Genomic DNA, 15288 nt, shown 5'->3' with positions numbered 1-15288 from the left:
CCTGCCTCCGGACCTGGAGCATCCCATCTCAGAGAGAAACAGATGTGGGCTAGGGTTTGCAGACCACAGGATTAACCAACATGCTGTATCTTCCTGTAACAATAGGTTTACTCCATGACAGAAATGAAACTGTTACCGAACCAAACTGGGGTCCGCTTGCCCTCACGCAGTAAAGCAAATCTACTGACACCGGTTGTGGTGAAGGAAAGTGTAGCGTTCATTGCAGGGCGCCAAGCAAGGAGTTTGCATCTTTTAAGAACTAGCTCCCCTGGACTGCTTGCTTGGCACCCTGCAATGAACGCTACATTTTCCTTCACCACAACCAGTGTCAGTAGATTTGCTTTACTGCGTGAGGGCAAGCGGACCCCAGTTTGGTTCGGTAACAATTTTATGGAGGACATGGGGGGAGTCCTGTTCTGGAAAGGCCCCATAGAGTCCTACTTGGTTACAAAACCAGTGTATATGGAGTAAAACCCACAATTCACATTTATTTTTAAGATTCAATGAAATTTCAGATTTCCTACTAGCTACAGACTGGATTCCTGGGGGTCTTTGTCACTCTCCTCTGAGGGCAGAGGTACTTTGGTGGAAAACTTTGTGAAGCTCTGGCCTGGGGTGGGGGTGAGCTGAGGCTGTTCAATAACTCCTCCTTCCCTCCCTCCCACTTTCCTCTCTCCTTCCTTCTCTACCTTCCTCTCCCCTCCATCTTCTGTCTCCCTCCTTCCTTCTCTTCTTTTCTCAGGCTCCAGTTCTTAGTTTCTGTCAATGAAATGCTCTCTCTAGTGGGAACAGATTGTCACTGGCATCTTCCAAGCATAAATGAGCTTCGGAATTTGTATAGCTGTCATAGACTCTTAGAATGCCATCATTCTCTGTGACCACAAAAGTCCATCCCTTTTACATCTTAGGTGAGGAATGGAAAGTGACTCAATAAAGACAGAAAGAGGCAGAGCCAGACTAGACCCCAGGGCTCCAGGCTTCTGGTCTCGAGCTCTCAGTGACATGGGGAGAATTGTCAACTAGGCTTTAAACCAAGGTACCAGCTCTGATTTCATCAAGAGGTTGTGGGATTTGCAGATCATCTGTTGCTGGTGCTGTTGTAAGAACAAGATTGTGGTGATGACAGGAGGTATCTGCTCCAGATTAGTAATAGAACAGCCCTTCTGGAAATACAGGGTTGGAGGGTGACTCTTGCCAAACTGTAGTAACCGGTGCCCAGGGATCCAAAGCCAGCCAAAACCAGGGCCAGCTGCTCCAGGGGAAGAAACAATCTGTTCTTTTCCTGCCCATCCGGGGAGCTGGGCATGTCCCGAAGCAGACACTGTCAGTTACCACAGCTGCTCTCCCGAGAGGGAGGGCTCTGTGAGTGCCCTCACATTCCTGCATCCTTTTTCTCCTTGGCAACTGGTTAAATTATTTTTCCCAAAGATCATATGGTAGATTGATAAATTAGCAGTACTTAAAAAAAATTATATGGGTAAATGCAGATCTCTTCCTTCAGATAAACTATTGCTACATGGACCATTGACCCAGAAGAATCCAGAAAATATAGATGGACAAGATAATTTTGTATCCTATCTTTTCTTCAGCAAAAATATCTGAGAACTACTCCAAGAAAAGTTGTGTGAGAGGAGCTTGAAAGACACAAAGCAGAGCCATGATCCCTGTCCTCAAGGACCTGACTCTCTACTGGGTGATCATATTCATTTCCTATTTCTGCTTTAACAAATTCCTACAAACTTAATAGCTTAAGCAGCACATTTTATCCTCTTACAGTTCTGGAAGTCAGAAGTCCAAACTGGATCTCATTGGATCAAAAACAAGGTTCTGGCAGGGCTGTGTTCCTTCTGGAGTCCCTAGGGCATAATCTGTTTTCCTGCTTTTTCCAGCTTCTGAAGGCTGCCCATAGTCCTTGGCTTGCGGCCTCCTCCTCCATCTTCAAAGACAGCAATGGCCAGTCAAATCTTTCTCCCATTGCCATTTTTCTTGTTCTCACTCTTCTGTCTCCCTCTGACAGTTTTATGCACACTGTGGTAATATTGGGCACATTTAGATCATCCAGGATAATCCCTTCATTTTAAAGCCAGCTGAGGGGCAAACTTAATTCTCCTTTTCTATGTAGCATAGCCTAATTATAAATTCTGGATATTAGGTTATGGACATCTTTGGGAGGCCATGATTCTGCCTGCTTTGGAGATTTAGACACGTTCCTAGGTAATCATGAAGCACTATGATTAGTGCTCTGATATGGGGGTAGAAGAGGCATTTATGGGGGCCTATAAGAAGAACACCAGCATGAAAGGATGGTGCAGTGGTGGGGCAGCAGTGAGGGAGTCTTCCTGGGAAAAGTGACATTTGAGTTCAGATTTTTAGCTTGTGTGAGAGTCTGGCCAAGAAAGGGGAAAAGACATTCTAAGAAAAGGGAAAAGTGTACAACAGAAGCATGGGTATGGTGGCATGACAGGGCAGGAAACTATAGCTGGAGTGTAGGGTCGGGGAAGAGAGTGGTGGATGATACAGGAGACTGGAAAAGTCATGCACTGGAAGGTTCTGTTGGGAAATCGATGGCACTTTCAAAGAAGGTGATTAAAGAGCCCTTTAACAATGTTTGAGTGAAGGAGATTTTGCAATGTTTGGGTTGGGTTAAGGGAAAGCAACAAAGAGTGATGAAGTACTCCAGGGCGGGCAACAACCAGAAGTGTCATGAAACCTAGGCCTGGGGGCAATGGGAAGGAGTCTCTGTGAGACGATGGGAGTTACGACTATAGGGGGGGCCACCCTGTGGGAGCTGTGGTCTTTGATCGAAAAACACAGCCACGTGAAACCACAGCCTGGCAGGGAGAGATCCAGAGGAACACAAATTCCGATGCCTTTGCCTCCCACCTTCCAATCTGCTGCTCTTGCCTTTCATTGGTTAATCCAACCAGAAGCCAGGGGACAGGGGAGCTTGGTGGACATAGTGCATGAAATTTAGCCCCGTGCAACTCAGAAGAAAGTGACTCTGGAGGGGAGACTGCAGGGACCAGACAGGAGGACCTTCTGTGTTGTGAATAAAGAATCTGAATTTTATACCGAAGGTCACAGGGAGCCTAAGAAGTAGTGTAAGTAGGTCAGTCGATGGTTCTTTGAACCTTTCTACAGGTTTGTTTACCATCCCATTCCTCACATTACCTTCATCTTGTAGGGTAGAGATTTTAATCTAGTCTCCATCTCTTATCTTTATCCCATCTCTCAGAGCCTTGACAAGCTGATTTATACACTCTGTCCGCCAAAATATGAATGGCCAACAATGCCTTAATATGCCACCTCCTTCAGATATGTTTAACTTTTTGGGGAGCCTTCAGTCCCTGGATCAGTTAGTTATTGTCATAATTATGTTGTATTACAAACCACTTCCAAACTCTGGGGCTTTGAATAATAAGTATTTATTTAGCTCAGAAGTCTGTAGGGTGACGATTTAGGCGGAGAAGTTTTTCTGGTCTCAACTGGGCTTGCTCACATATCTGGAGGTCATGTAGCCTGTTGGCTGAGGACTCACACTTCTGAGGATTTGCTGGTGGTCAAATGGTTTTTGACGTGCTCTTCTCCCCATGTTTCACCCAGCCCTCCCGTGGGCCAGCCTAGGCTGGTTCTGAGCGCAGTGGTCCAGGTGCAAGAGCAGAATCAGAAATGTGCAGGCTCTTGACCAAGTTACCGCTGGTGTCACAGTTGCCATCATCCTATTCGTCAAAGTGAGTCAGTGACTAAATAGACTCCACTTCTTGATGAGAGAAACTGCAAAGTCACATGGCAAAGGACATGGGTAGAAGAACAAATAAAGAACCGGCACCAGGGATACAATCAATCTGCCAGTCATTGCTGGGTGCCTTAACTCAGGCAACAGAGAATGATTTATTTGTCAAATTATGTATTTGTTTATTGTCATAATCCCCCACTAAACTGTCAGCCCTGACAGAGCACAGCTGTACCTCCAAGTGGCTCTAACATATGTGCTCACAGCAAATTTTCATTGAAGCCAGTAGTGAATGCTGCTGGGTTCACATGGGCATTATCCAAAGAATGGTCTTTATGAACCTATTCTACTCCACCAAATCCCCATAAGCAGACAATTGTCCCTGAAAATAAATAAGCACACATATGCTTTCCTCTTACACATTGACTTCTGCTGTGTTGCTGGTTCACTTTCTCTTTTTCAGGTTTTGATCAAGCTGGGTGAACCTAGTCAAAGAAAAGCTGTTCCTCACTGGGGGCCTTGTCTCCCCTCATCACTCTCCACTAGGGCCTGGGGAGCTGACTCCGTTGTACAGCTTGAGCAGATGACATCACTGAACTAAAGGGTATGATATCCCTGTTACGGACTGAATTGTGTCCCCTCTAAATTCATGTGTGTTGAAATCCTAACCCCTAGTACTGCAGAATGTGACTGTATTTAAAGATTGGGATTTAAAAGAGGAAATTAAGGTAAAATGAGTTCATGTAGGTGGGCCCTCATTCAATATGACTGGTGTTCTTATAAGAAGAGGAGATTAGGACACAGACACACATAGAGAAAAGACCATGTGAAGACACAGGAAGAAGAGGCCATCTTCAAGTCGAGGAGAGACCTCAGAGGAAATCCCGACAACACTTGATCTCAGACTTCCAGCCTCCAGAATTGTGAGAAAATAGATTTCTATTGTCTAAGCCACCCAGTCTAAGCTACTTTGTATAGCAGCTCTACCAAATTAATACATCCTCTTTCTTACAAGGGAACAGCTTAGTTGGAGGGAGGCCTCTCCCAACCCCGCTCCCAATGTGAGTCAGAAGAATCCAAGTTGACTGCCTGGAAGAGGCTTGCCCGCAGCGGAAGTGCCAAGCGTTGCATGCACTGGAAATCTCGTGGGACCTCTTCAGAGTGGCCCATGCAGCCTGAAGACAGATGGTGCTGGTCCTTTCATGTGGCCTTCCCAGGGCTCTGTAGGCAATTCTAACTTGTTCTTGTAGGCTGATGCTAAATTCTATTCATTAGCAAGTTTGCCAGTGACCTAATTTTATTGGTTCCTCAGGAGCTCTTCTCTTGCTTTCAGGCCTCTGGTCATCTAAAATGTGGTGTCTTCAGCAAGTTCACCCCTCTCATTATGTGTGATCCCTCTTCTAGGCCATTTAGCCCTTCTTGCAGCTCCTAATAAATAAATACTTACTCTAAGACCAAAACCCAAGAGGCCATACATTTAACTGCTTTCCATGCTGAGATAGAATCATTTATTAGCTCTGTGCAAAGCGCAGTGTTTGAAAACTCCAAACCACATGAAACTCCACAAGTTCTGAGTCAGAGGCTAACGGAGAAACAGCCAACTCTCATCTGAACTTTGTTAGGCCTCATGACCTTTCACAAAACCTCAAAGCAAACATAATTCAGCCCCTGGATAGGCTCAAACTCTGAGCTGAGTCCTGTCGTTTGTTTGGTTTTGTAGCAGCTGCTTATATCACAAATCCACACTTCTGGTTTAAAAAAAAAAAAAAAAAATAGATCCCTGAGATGGCTTCAAACCAGTGTGATGTTCTGTTTTATTTTTGTTTTGTAATAGGTCTATTAGTTGTGAAACTCAGACTTCTTTGGAAAGCTAGCTCTACAGAACAACCTGTGGGTTTAGAATTGCCAGGTAAATTGGGACCAAGAGATTTAAATGGAATTCAGTGAGAAACCAATTGTTATGAATCTGACTGGAATAACTGGTAGAGAAGGAATAGCTGGGAGGAGGAGTAGGGAGGCCAAAAGAGAATAGTTTTGTTTTGTTTTGAAGAAGGAAGGTTTGGTGTTGAGGCATATTGTCTGGACACAGTGGATGCTTGGCAAGAATTTCTTGATGACCTCTTCAACTCATGTAATCTGTAGTTTCTGCCTGTCCTGAACTTAATTCAGAGAGCCCTGACAAGAACTTTGCAGCCATTTCCATATCACCGTATATCCGTCCGGCCCTGCTGGACTGCTGCCTGGCTGAGTTAGTGTGGCTTGACAGGGAACGCTATGATAAGAAGGAAGCCAGCTCAGGGCTCTTCTTGCTACAACTGTACTGAGAAAGAGCAGGGATGTGGCAGACAGGAAGGGTTTGGACTTTGAGTCAGACATGTCCACTGGGTTGGGACAGTCGGTAATTGAAATTTGGTCGTATGGACTACATCCACTCCCTGGAGGTTATGGTGGTAGCACAGACAAAGAAAGGTGACCAGAACAAAACCAGGGACTTCCTCAAGCAAGTGGAACCACATGCCACACTGCCATCTTAGCAGCCCAGGTTGGCCTGGTAGCAGATGGCTGCCCCAACCGTGGGCCTGGAGTTTGGGGGCAGAATTCTGATCAGTGTGTGTTAAAAGTTAGTTTGTGTAGGAGGGGAGGGTGAAGGTAGTGATGCTGGAATAGCAGGAGCAAGAGTGGATTCATATGGGATTCAGGGTGGGAACTTAGTTCTAACAGGTGTCCCCCTGTTAAATTGAGTCTCAAAATCAGGTAAACTCGTGTCGACTCGTCTATGAATTAGACCAGAACTACTTAACGCACTGCTCTTTTCCCTTTCTTCTTCCTCCCCCTTCTCTCCTCTGCCACAGATGTTTCTGGAAAGGGCTTGGAGCAGTGGAAGGACATGAAGTCTTAGAAGGAGGGGATCTAGATCAGGTGGGGACTTGTAGGTCATTGTGAGAACTTGGAAAGTAAGAAGGCCTCCAACCACTTAACTCACTGTCTGCTCTTCTCTGCTTCAACGCCCCCAAATCCAAGCAGGACCCACAAAATGAGATTAGACACATTTTCCTAAATTTCAGGTGATATGTGAACCAAATCCAAATTACTTGCATCTGCAATCTTTCTATAGACCATATTTTCAATGCAACCAAATTGTATTTGGTAAAGTTAATGGTTATAAGATTTTGTATCAGTCCTGCAGAAGGGAACAAAAGAGTAAATAATATTTGAATCCCACTGTTTGGGACTTCCATATTGACCTCACATATATTTCATCTCTGTTTATGTACACACATATTTAAATACGAATTATACCAAAATTGAAGGATTATTATTATTTTTTTAACATCTTTATTGGAGTATAACTCTTTTACAATGGTGTGTTCGTTTCTGCTTTACAACAAAGTGAATCAGTTATACATATACATATACATATGTTCCCATATCTCTTCCCTCTTGAGTCTCCCTCCCTCCCACCCTCCCTATCCCACCCCTCTAGGTGGTCACAAAGCACAGAGCTGATCTCCCTGTGCTATGTGGCTGCTTCCCTCTAGCTATGTATTTTACATTTGGTAGTGTATATAATCCATGCCATTCTCTCACTTCGTCACAGCCTACCCTTCTCCCTCCCCATATCCTCAGGTCCATGCTCTACTAGTTCTGTGTTTTATTCCCGTCCCACTACTAATCTCTTCATGACATTTTTTTTTGCTTAGATTCCATATATATGTGTTAGCATATGGTATTTGTTTTTCTCCTTCTGACTTACTTCACTCTGTATGACAGACTCCAGGTCTATCCACCTCATTACAAATAACTCAGTTTCATCTCTTTTTATGGCTGAGTAATATTCCATTGTATATATGTGCTACATCTTCCTTATCCATTCAACTGTCAGTGGACACTTAGGTTGCTTCCATGTCCTGGCTATTGTAAATAGAGCTGCAATGAACATTTTGATACATTACTCTTTTCGAATTATGGTTTTCTCAGGGTATATGCCCAGTAGTGGGATTGCGGGGTCATATGGTAGCTCAACTTGTAGTTTTTTAAGGAACCTCCATACTGTTCTCCATAGTGGCTGTATCAGTTTACATTCCCACCAGCAGTGCAAGAATGTTCCCTTTTCTCCACACCCTCTCCAGCATTTATTGTTTGTAGATTTTTTAATGATGGCCATTCTGACCGGTGTGAGATGATATCTCATTGTAGTTTTGATTTGCATTTCTCTAATGATTAATGATGTTGAGCATTCTTTCATGTGTTTGTTGGCAATCTGTATATCTTCTTTGGAGAAATGTCTATTTAGTTCTTCTGTGCATTTTTGGATTGGGTTGTTTGTTTTTTTGTTATTGAGCTGCATGAGTTGCTTATAAATTTTGGATATTAATCCTTTGTCAGTTGCTTCATTTGCAACTATTTTCTCCCATTCTGAAGGTTGTCTTTTGATCTTATTTATGGTATCCTTTGCTTTGCAAAAGTAAGTTTCATTAGGTCCCATTTGTTTATTATTGCTTTTATTTCCATTTCTCTAGGAGGTGGGTCAAAAAGGATCTTGCTGTGATTTATGTCATAGAGTGTTCTGCCTATGTTTTCCTCTAAGAGTTTGATACATTTAGGTCTTTAACCCATTTTGAGTTTATTTTTGTGTATGGTGTTAGGGAGTGTTCTAATTTCATACATTTACATGTACCTGTCCAGTTTTCCCAGCACCACTTATTGAAGAGGCTGTCTTTTCTCCACTGCATATCCTTCCTTCCTTTATCAAAGATAAAGTGACCATATGTGTATGGGTTTATCTCTGGGCTTTCTATCCTGTTCCATTGATCTGTATTTCTGTTTTTGTGCCGGTACCATACTGTCTTGATTACTGTAGCTTTGTAGTATAGTCTGAAGTCAGGGAGTTGATTCCCCCAGCTCCATTTTTCATTCTCAAGATTGCTTTGGCTATTCGGGGTCTTTTGTGTTTCCATAGAAATTGTGAAATTTTTTGTTCTAGTTCTGTAAAGAATGCCAGTGGTAGTTTGATAGGGATTGCATTGAATCTGTAGATTGCTTTGGGTAGTACAGTCATTTTCACAATGTTGATTCTTCCAATCCAAGAACATGGTATATTTCTCCACCTATTTGTATCATCTTTAATTTCTTTCATCAGTGTCTTATAGTTTTCTGCATACAGGTCTTTTGTCTCCTTAGGTAGGTTTATTCCTAGATATTTTATTCTTTTTGTTGCAATGGTAAATGGGAGTGTTTTCTTAATTTCACTCTCAGATTTTTCATCATTAGTGTATAAGAATGCCAGAGATTTCTGTGCATTAATTTTGTATCCTGCTACTTTACCAGATTCATTGATTAGCTCTAGTAGTTTTCTGGTAGCATCTTTAGGGGACTAGTGCCTGTGTTCTGGTGGATGAGGCTGGATCTTGTCTTTCTGGTGGACAGGTCCATGTCTGGTGGTGTGTTTGGGGGTGTCTGTGGCCTTATTATGATTTTAGGCAGCCTCTCTGCTAATGGGTGGGGTTGTGTTCCTGTATTGCTAGTTGTTTGGCATAGGGTGTCCAGCACTGTAACTTGCTAGTTGTTGAGTGGAGCTGGGTTTTGGCGTTGAGATGGAGATCTCTGGGAGATTTTTGCCGTTTGATATTACGTGGAGCTGAGAGGTCTCTTGTGGACCAATGTCCTGAACTTGGCTCTCCCACATCAGAGGCAGAGGCCTGACACCCAGCCAGAGCAGCAAGACCCTGTCAGCCACACAGCTCAGAAGAAAAGGGAGAAAAAAGAAAGAAAGAAAAATAATAAAATAAAGTTATTAAAATAAAAAAAATAATTATTAAAATCAAAATTTTTAAAAATAATTAAACAAAAAAGAAAGACAAGAGCAACCAAACCAAAGAACAAATCTACCAATCATAAGAAACACTAAAAACTATATTAAAAAACAAAAAAACAACAGAATGCTAGGACAAATGGTAAAATCAAAGCTATACAGACAAAATCACAGAGATGCATACACATACACACTTACCAAAAGAGAAAAAGGGGAAAAAATATGTATCTTTTCTCCCAAAGTCCACCTCCTCAATTTGGGATGATTCTTTTTCTATTCAGGTATTCCACAGATGCAGGGTACATCAGGTTGATTGTGGAGATTTAATCCGCTGCTTCTGGGGCTGCTGGGAGGGATTTCCCTTTCTCTTTGTTCGCACATCTCCTGGGGTTCAGCTTTGGATTTGGCCCCACCTCTGCGTGTAGGTCGCCCCGCCTCTGCGTGTACGTTGCCTTCGCTCAGACAGGACGGGGTTAAAGGAGCAGCCGATTCGGGGGCTCTGGCTCACTCAGGATGGGGGGAGGGAGGGGCACGGAGTGTGGGGCGAGCCTGTGGTGGCAAAGGTCGGCGTGATGTTGCACCAGCCTGAGGGGCTCCGTGCGTTCTCCCGGGGAAGTTGTCCTTGGATCCCGGGACCCTGGCAGTGGCGGGCTGCACAGGCATCCGGGAGGGGAGGTGTGGGGAGTGACCAGTGCTCACACACAGGCTTCTTGGGGGCAGCAGCAGCAGCCTTAGCGTCTCATGCCCGTCTCCGGGGTCCGCACTGATAGCCGAGGCTCGCACCCGTCTCTGGAGCTCCTTTAAGCGGCGCTCTTAATCCCCTCTCCTCGCGCACCAGGAAAGAAACAGACAAGAAAAAGTCTCTTGCCTCTTCAGCAGGTCCAGACATTTTCCCGGACTCCCTCCCAGCTAGCTATGGCACACTAGCCCCTTCAGGCTGTGTTCATGCAGCCAACCCCAGTCCTCTCCCTGGGATCTGACCCCCGAAGCCCGAGCCTCAGCTCCCAGCCCCCGCCCGCCCCAGTGGGTGAGCAGACAAGCCTCTCGGGCTGGTGAGTGCAGGCCGGCACCGATCCTCTGTGCGGGAATCTCTCTGCTTGGCCCTCCGCACCCCATTACTGAACTCTCCTCCGTGGCTCGGAAGCTTCCCCCTCCGCCACCCGCAGTCTCCGCCTGCGAAGGGGCTTCTAGTGTGTGGAGACCTTTCCTCCTTCACAGCTCCCTCCCACTGGTGCAGGTCCCGTCCTTGTTCTTTTGTCTCTGTTTATTCTTTTTTCTTTTGCCCTACCCAGGTACGCGGGGAGTTTCTTGCCTTTTGGGTAGTCTGAGGTCTTCTGCCAGCGTTCAGTAGGTGTTCTGTAGAAGTTATTCCCCATGTAGATGTATTTCTGATGTATTTGTGGGGGGAAGGTGATCTGCACGTCTTACTCTTCCGCCATCTTTAAGGTCTCCAACCGATATTGTTGATTTTGTTTTAATAAAGCTATTTCTACCGAGTCTGTTTCCTATTTGTAATTTTTGAGTTTTTCATGTGTAACAAATTTTACCACATTCAGTTAGTTTTATTTTTTATTATATTTTCCAATAACATTTGATAAGAATTAGATAAAGGATTGCTAGTTGTTAAGTTTTTATTGGCACAATGGCCAAAAGAGCAATCTTAGGAACTGGATGCAGGGCAAAGGCTAAAGTGAGGTCGATGTCTTGCCCTTGGCTCACCCTGCCTCTTACCAGCATGCTATGCTGTCCAAGCCCATTAAGCCTTTGCTTGCAGTGACGCCTGTAAGGAAGACCCCTTATTAGCTCTTTGACACAGTTGCCTATTTCACCAATAGGGTGGGGTGGTGGGGAGCTGAGAAGGAAAGGTCTAAGAGACAAATGACTGCCTCGTTATGACAAAATTCCAGAACAAAGCAAAAAATTGCATATTCCTTCGACAATAAATTTTGGCGCAAAATTATTGTTCCATATTTTAAAGTTGCTAATCTGCATCTCTTTAATTAATCCAAAACTTTATGAGAACTTAACAGGCTAAGAAAGACTGTTCTAAGCTCTTTAAGGAAAAGTTTAAAGTTTGCAGAATTGGAGTAAAGTGAAGGACTGGACCTAGAGGTTATCATATTGAGTAAAGTAAGTCAGACAGAGAATGACAAATATCATATCATATCACATATGTGGTATAGAAAAAAATGATACAGATGAACTTATTTACGAAACAGAAATAGACTCACCAACAGAGAAAACAAACTTATGGTTACCAAAGGGGATAGTGGGGTGGGGTGGTGGGGTGATAAACTAGGAGTTTGGGATTAACATATACACACTACCATATATAAAATAGGTAAACAACAAGAACCTGCTGTATAGCACAGGGAACTATATTCAACATCTTATAATAACCTGTAATGGAAAGAATCTGAAAAAGAATATATATATGTATATATGTATGTATATACATGCATAACTGAACAGTCTTTGCTGTATACCTGAAACTAATGCAGCATTATAAATTAACTATACTTTGATTTCAAAAAAAGGTAAAAAAAAAAAAAGACTGACATAAGTGCAGAACACAGAGACTGTGAATTGTATGGAAAGAACAGGAACATATGGCCAGAAGACCTGGTTTCCAGTCCCAGTGTGCCTTCTTTCTATCTTGGGGGATCTAGGGCCATGTACTTGGCCTCCTGGAGTCTCAGTTTCCTCATCTACAAAATCTTGAACATCTCATGGGGTGGTTGTGAAGCGTACGAAAGCTTACAGAGTGCTGGTCATGAGCTTGGGGAATGAATCCCTTTTCTTTTCACAAGAAAGCTTCCTGTCCCATCCTGCCCTCTTCCCTCCCCTTCCATCCCATGTCTCTTCCTCCTCCTCCTCCTTTTCCTCCTCCTTCACCTGGCCATACTTAATAGTCTTGGAGAAGGGGCTGGCCACACCAGAAAGATCAACTCATGGTATAGGGTGGGGACTTTGGGTGATATGGTATCAGTGGACCTAGAGATTGACTTTATCCATGTGGGTAATCAATCAATCAATCAATCAACTATGCTTATGTAATGACGTCTCAATACAGTTCTGGACACAGGCTCAGCTGAGCTTCCAAGGGTGGCAACACTCAGTGAGTATTGTCACACAGCAATACCGGGACCTCCTGAGGACAATGAAAATGTCACATTTGGGACTCTCCTAGACTCTGCCTTATGCAGCTCTTTTTTTGGCTGATTTTAATGTATTCTTCCCCTGTAGTAAATGCAACTGTGGATATAGTAGCTTTCATTGAGTTTGTGAGTCTTTTAAAAATGTTTATGGTGCCCATTTTAAATACAGTTTTATTTAAGACATTGCATTTTCCACTTACAATACAGTGCTTGTAAAGTGCAATGTTATTTCCTTTCCCTGTGCACACATTCCATGTTCAAGTATCAAGAATGTCCAGTTTACTACAGCAGCTCAACTTTAAAACTGCCGTGGAATTTGCTACAACTTTGGGTCCTTCAATGTTGTGTGGGACAGTGCTAAAGCTATGCTAGGCTGGCTTAATCAACCTCGTCAATGGTGGGCCCAGAGGAGGCCCCACCAGACCGAGGAGCTCCACCAGCAGGGAAGCCCCCGGGCGCGCCTCCGGGCACGCCTCCCGCGCTCTGGCACAGCTTGGTAATGATGGGGCTGCAGACTTTTTCCAGCTCCTCCTGCTGATGTTCAGATTCTTCCTTCTCTGCAGTCTGGTTCTCATCCAGCCGGTTGATTATTTCATGAAACTTATCAAGACTCTTCTGTTTGTCCTCATCATTAATCTGGCCTTGAAGTTTCTCGTCCTCAGCAGTAGCTTTCACACTGAAAGCATAGGATTCAAGAGACTTCTTCGAAGACACCTTATCCCGCCGCTTCTCATCTTCAGCTTTGTGCTCCTCTGCTTCCTGAACCGTGCGTGCAACGTCTTCCTTGCTCAGACGGTCCTTGTCATTAGTGATGGTGATCCTGTTCTCTTTTCCTGTGCTCTCATCCACAGCAGAGACACTGAGGATGCCGTTGGCATCAATATCAAAAGTGGCTTCAATCTGAGGAACGCCACGAGGGGGCAGGAGGTACGCCTGTGAGTTCAAACTCGCCAAGCAGGTTGTTACCCCTGGTCATGGCGCGCTCACCTTCATGAGTACACCGGGCTGGTTGTCTGAGTAGGTTGTGAAGGTCTGCGTCTGCTTGGTGGGAACGGGGGTGCTGCGCTTGACTCCACCAGCAGTTTCAATTCCAAGGGAAAGAGGAGTGACATCCAACAGCAGCAAGTCTTGAACACTTTGAGATCTGTCTCCAGATAGAATGGCTGCCTGGACAGCTGCACCATAAGCAACAGCCTCATCAGGGTTGATGCTCTTGTTCAGTTCTTTCCCGTTGAAGAAGTCGTGTAGAAGTTTCTGGATCTTGGGGATGCGGGTTGAAGCGCCCACCAGGACAATGTCATGGATCTGAGACTTGTCTAGCTCGGCGTCCCGAAGGGCTTTCTCCCCAGGGTCCAGTGTGCCACGGGACAGGTCAGCATTCAGTTCTTCAAATCGGGCACGGGTAATTGACGTATAGAAGTCGATTCCTCCATAGACGGAGTCAATCTCAACACTGGCCTGGCTGCTGGAAGAGAGAGTGCACTTAGCACGCTCCCAAGCGGTACGAAGGCGGCGGACGGCCCTCTTGTTCTCACTGATGTCCTTCTCGTGCTTGCGCTTGAACTCTGCAATAAAATGGTTGACCATCCGGTTGTCGAAGTCTTCTCCACCTAAGTGGGCATCTCCAGCTGTAGATTTGACCTCAAAGATTCCATTCTCAATAGTGAGGATTGACACATCAAAAGTGCCACCACCTAAACCAAAGATCAGCACATTTCTTTCTGCCCAACCTTTTTGTCTAAGCCATAGGCAATAGCAGCAGCAGTTGGCTCATTGATAATTCTAAGTACATTGAGCCCAGCAATAGTTCCAGCATCTTTGGTAGCCTGACGCTGAGAATCATTAAAGTACGCGGGTACTGTGACAACAGCATTGGTAACAGTCTTCCCAAGGTAGGCTTCTGCTATTTCCTTCATCTTTGTCTAAACCACGGATGACACCTCCTCTGGATAAAACCTTTTTGTCTCTCCCTTGTATTCTACTGGAACCTTAGGCCTGGCTGCATCATTCACCACCATGAAGGGCCAGTGCTTCAGATCAGACTGGACAACAGCATCATCAAATCTTCGTCCAATGAGGGGTTTGGCATCAAACACCGTGTTGGTGGGATTCATTGCAACTTGGTTCTTTGCAGCATCACCGATCAATCAATCGTTTGGTATCAGTAAAGGCGGCATAACTAGGTGTAGTTCGGTTCCCCTGATCCTTGGCAATTATTTCCACCTTTCCGTGCTGGAAGACACCCACACAAGAATAGGTGGTGCCAAGATCAATGCCAACTGCAGGTCCCTTAGACATGGTTGCTGGAGTGCAGGCCCGGGTCCACTGGAGGAGAAAACAGCAACCTACAGAGCTGCCGCCGCGTTCAATGAGCTGTGAGTCTTTCTAGTGAATTATGGAATCTGAGGATGGTTTTGGGAAACCCTCAAAGTTAGTTGTTTTCAGAAATGGGGATGATCTTCTGTCTTTGTAGTTGGACCTTAACTCCTTGCCTTTGGAGTCAAAAGCCTTATTTAGCATTGGCAGTTGGGAGGAATGTGCCCTTACCTTACAGTTTAGCTAACTCCAGGTACCATCCCCACTAT

The 15288-nt window shown here is 44.6% G+C and overlaps 1 pseudogene; it reads right to left on the bottom strand.

The window, feature by feature from the left end:
- Positions 1-13081: 13081 nt before the first annotated feature.
- Positions 13082-15022, bottom strand: LOC131743767 (heat shock cognate 71 kDa protein-like; annotated as a pseudogene).
- Between the last annotated feature and the right edge of the window lie 266 nt (positions 15023-15288).

Source organism: Kogia breviceps, chromosome 17, assembly GCF_026419965.1.
Source record: "Kogia breviceps isolate mKogBre1 chromosome 17, mKogBre1 haplotype 1, whole genome shotgun sequence".
NCBI classification, from domain to species: Eukaryota; Metazoa; Chordata; class Mammalia; order Artiodactyla; family Physeteridae; genus Kogia; species Kogia breviceps.
The sequence above is the reverse complement of the archived record's forward strand: the minus strand, read 5'-3'. Positions and strand labels throughout refer to the sequence as shown.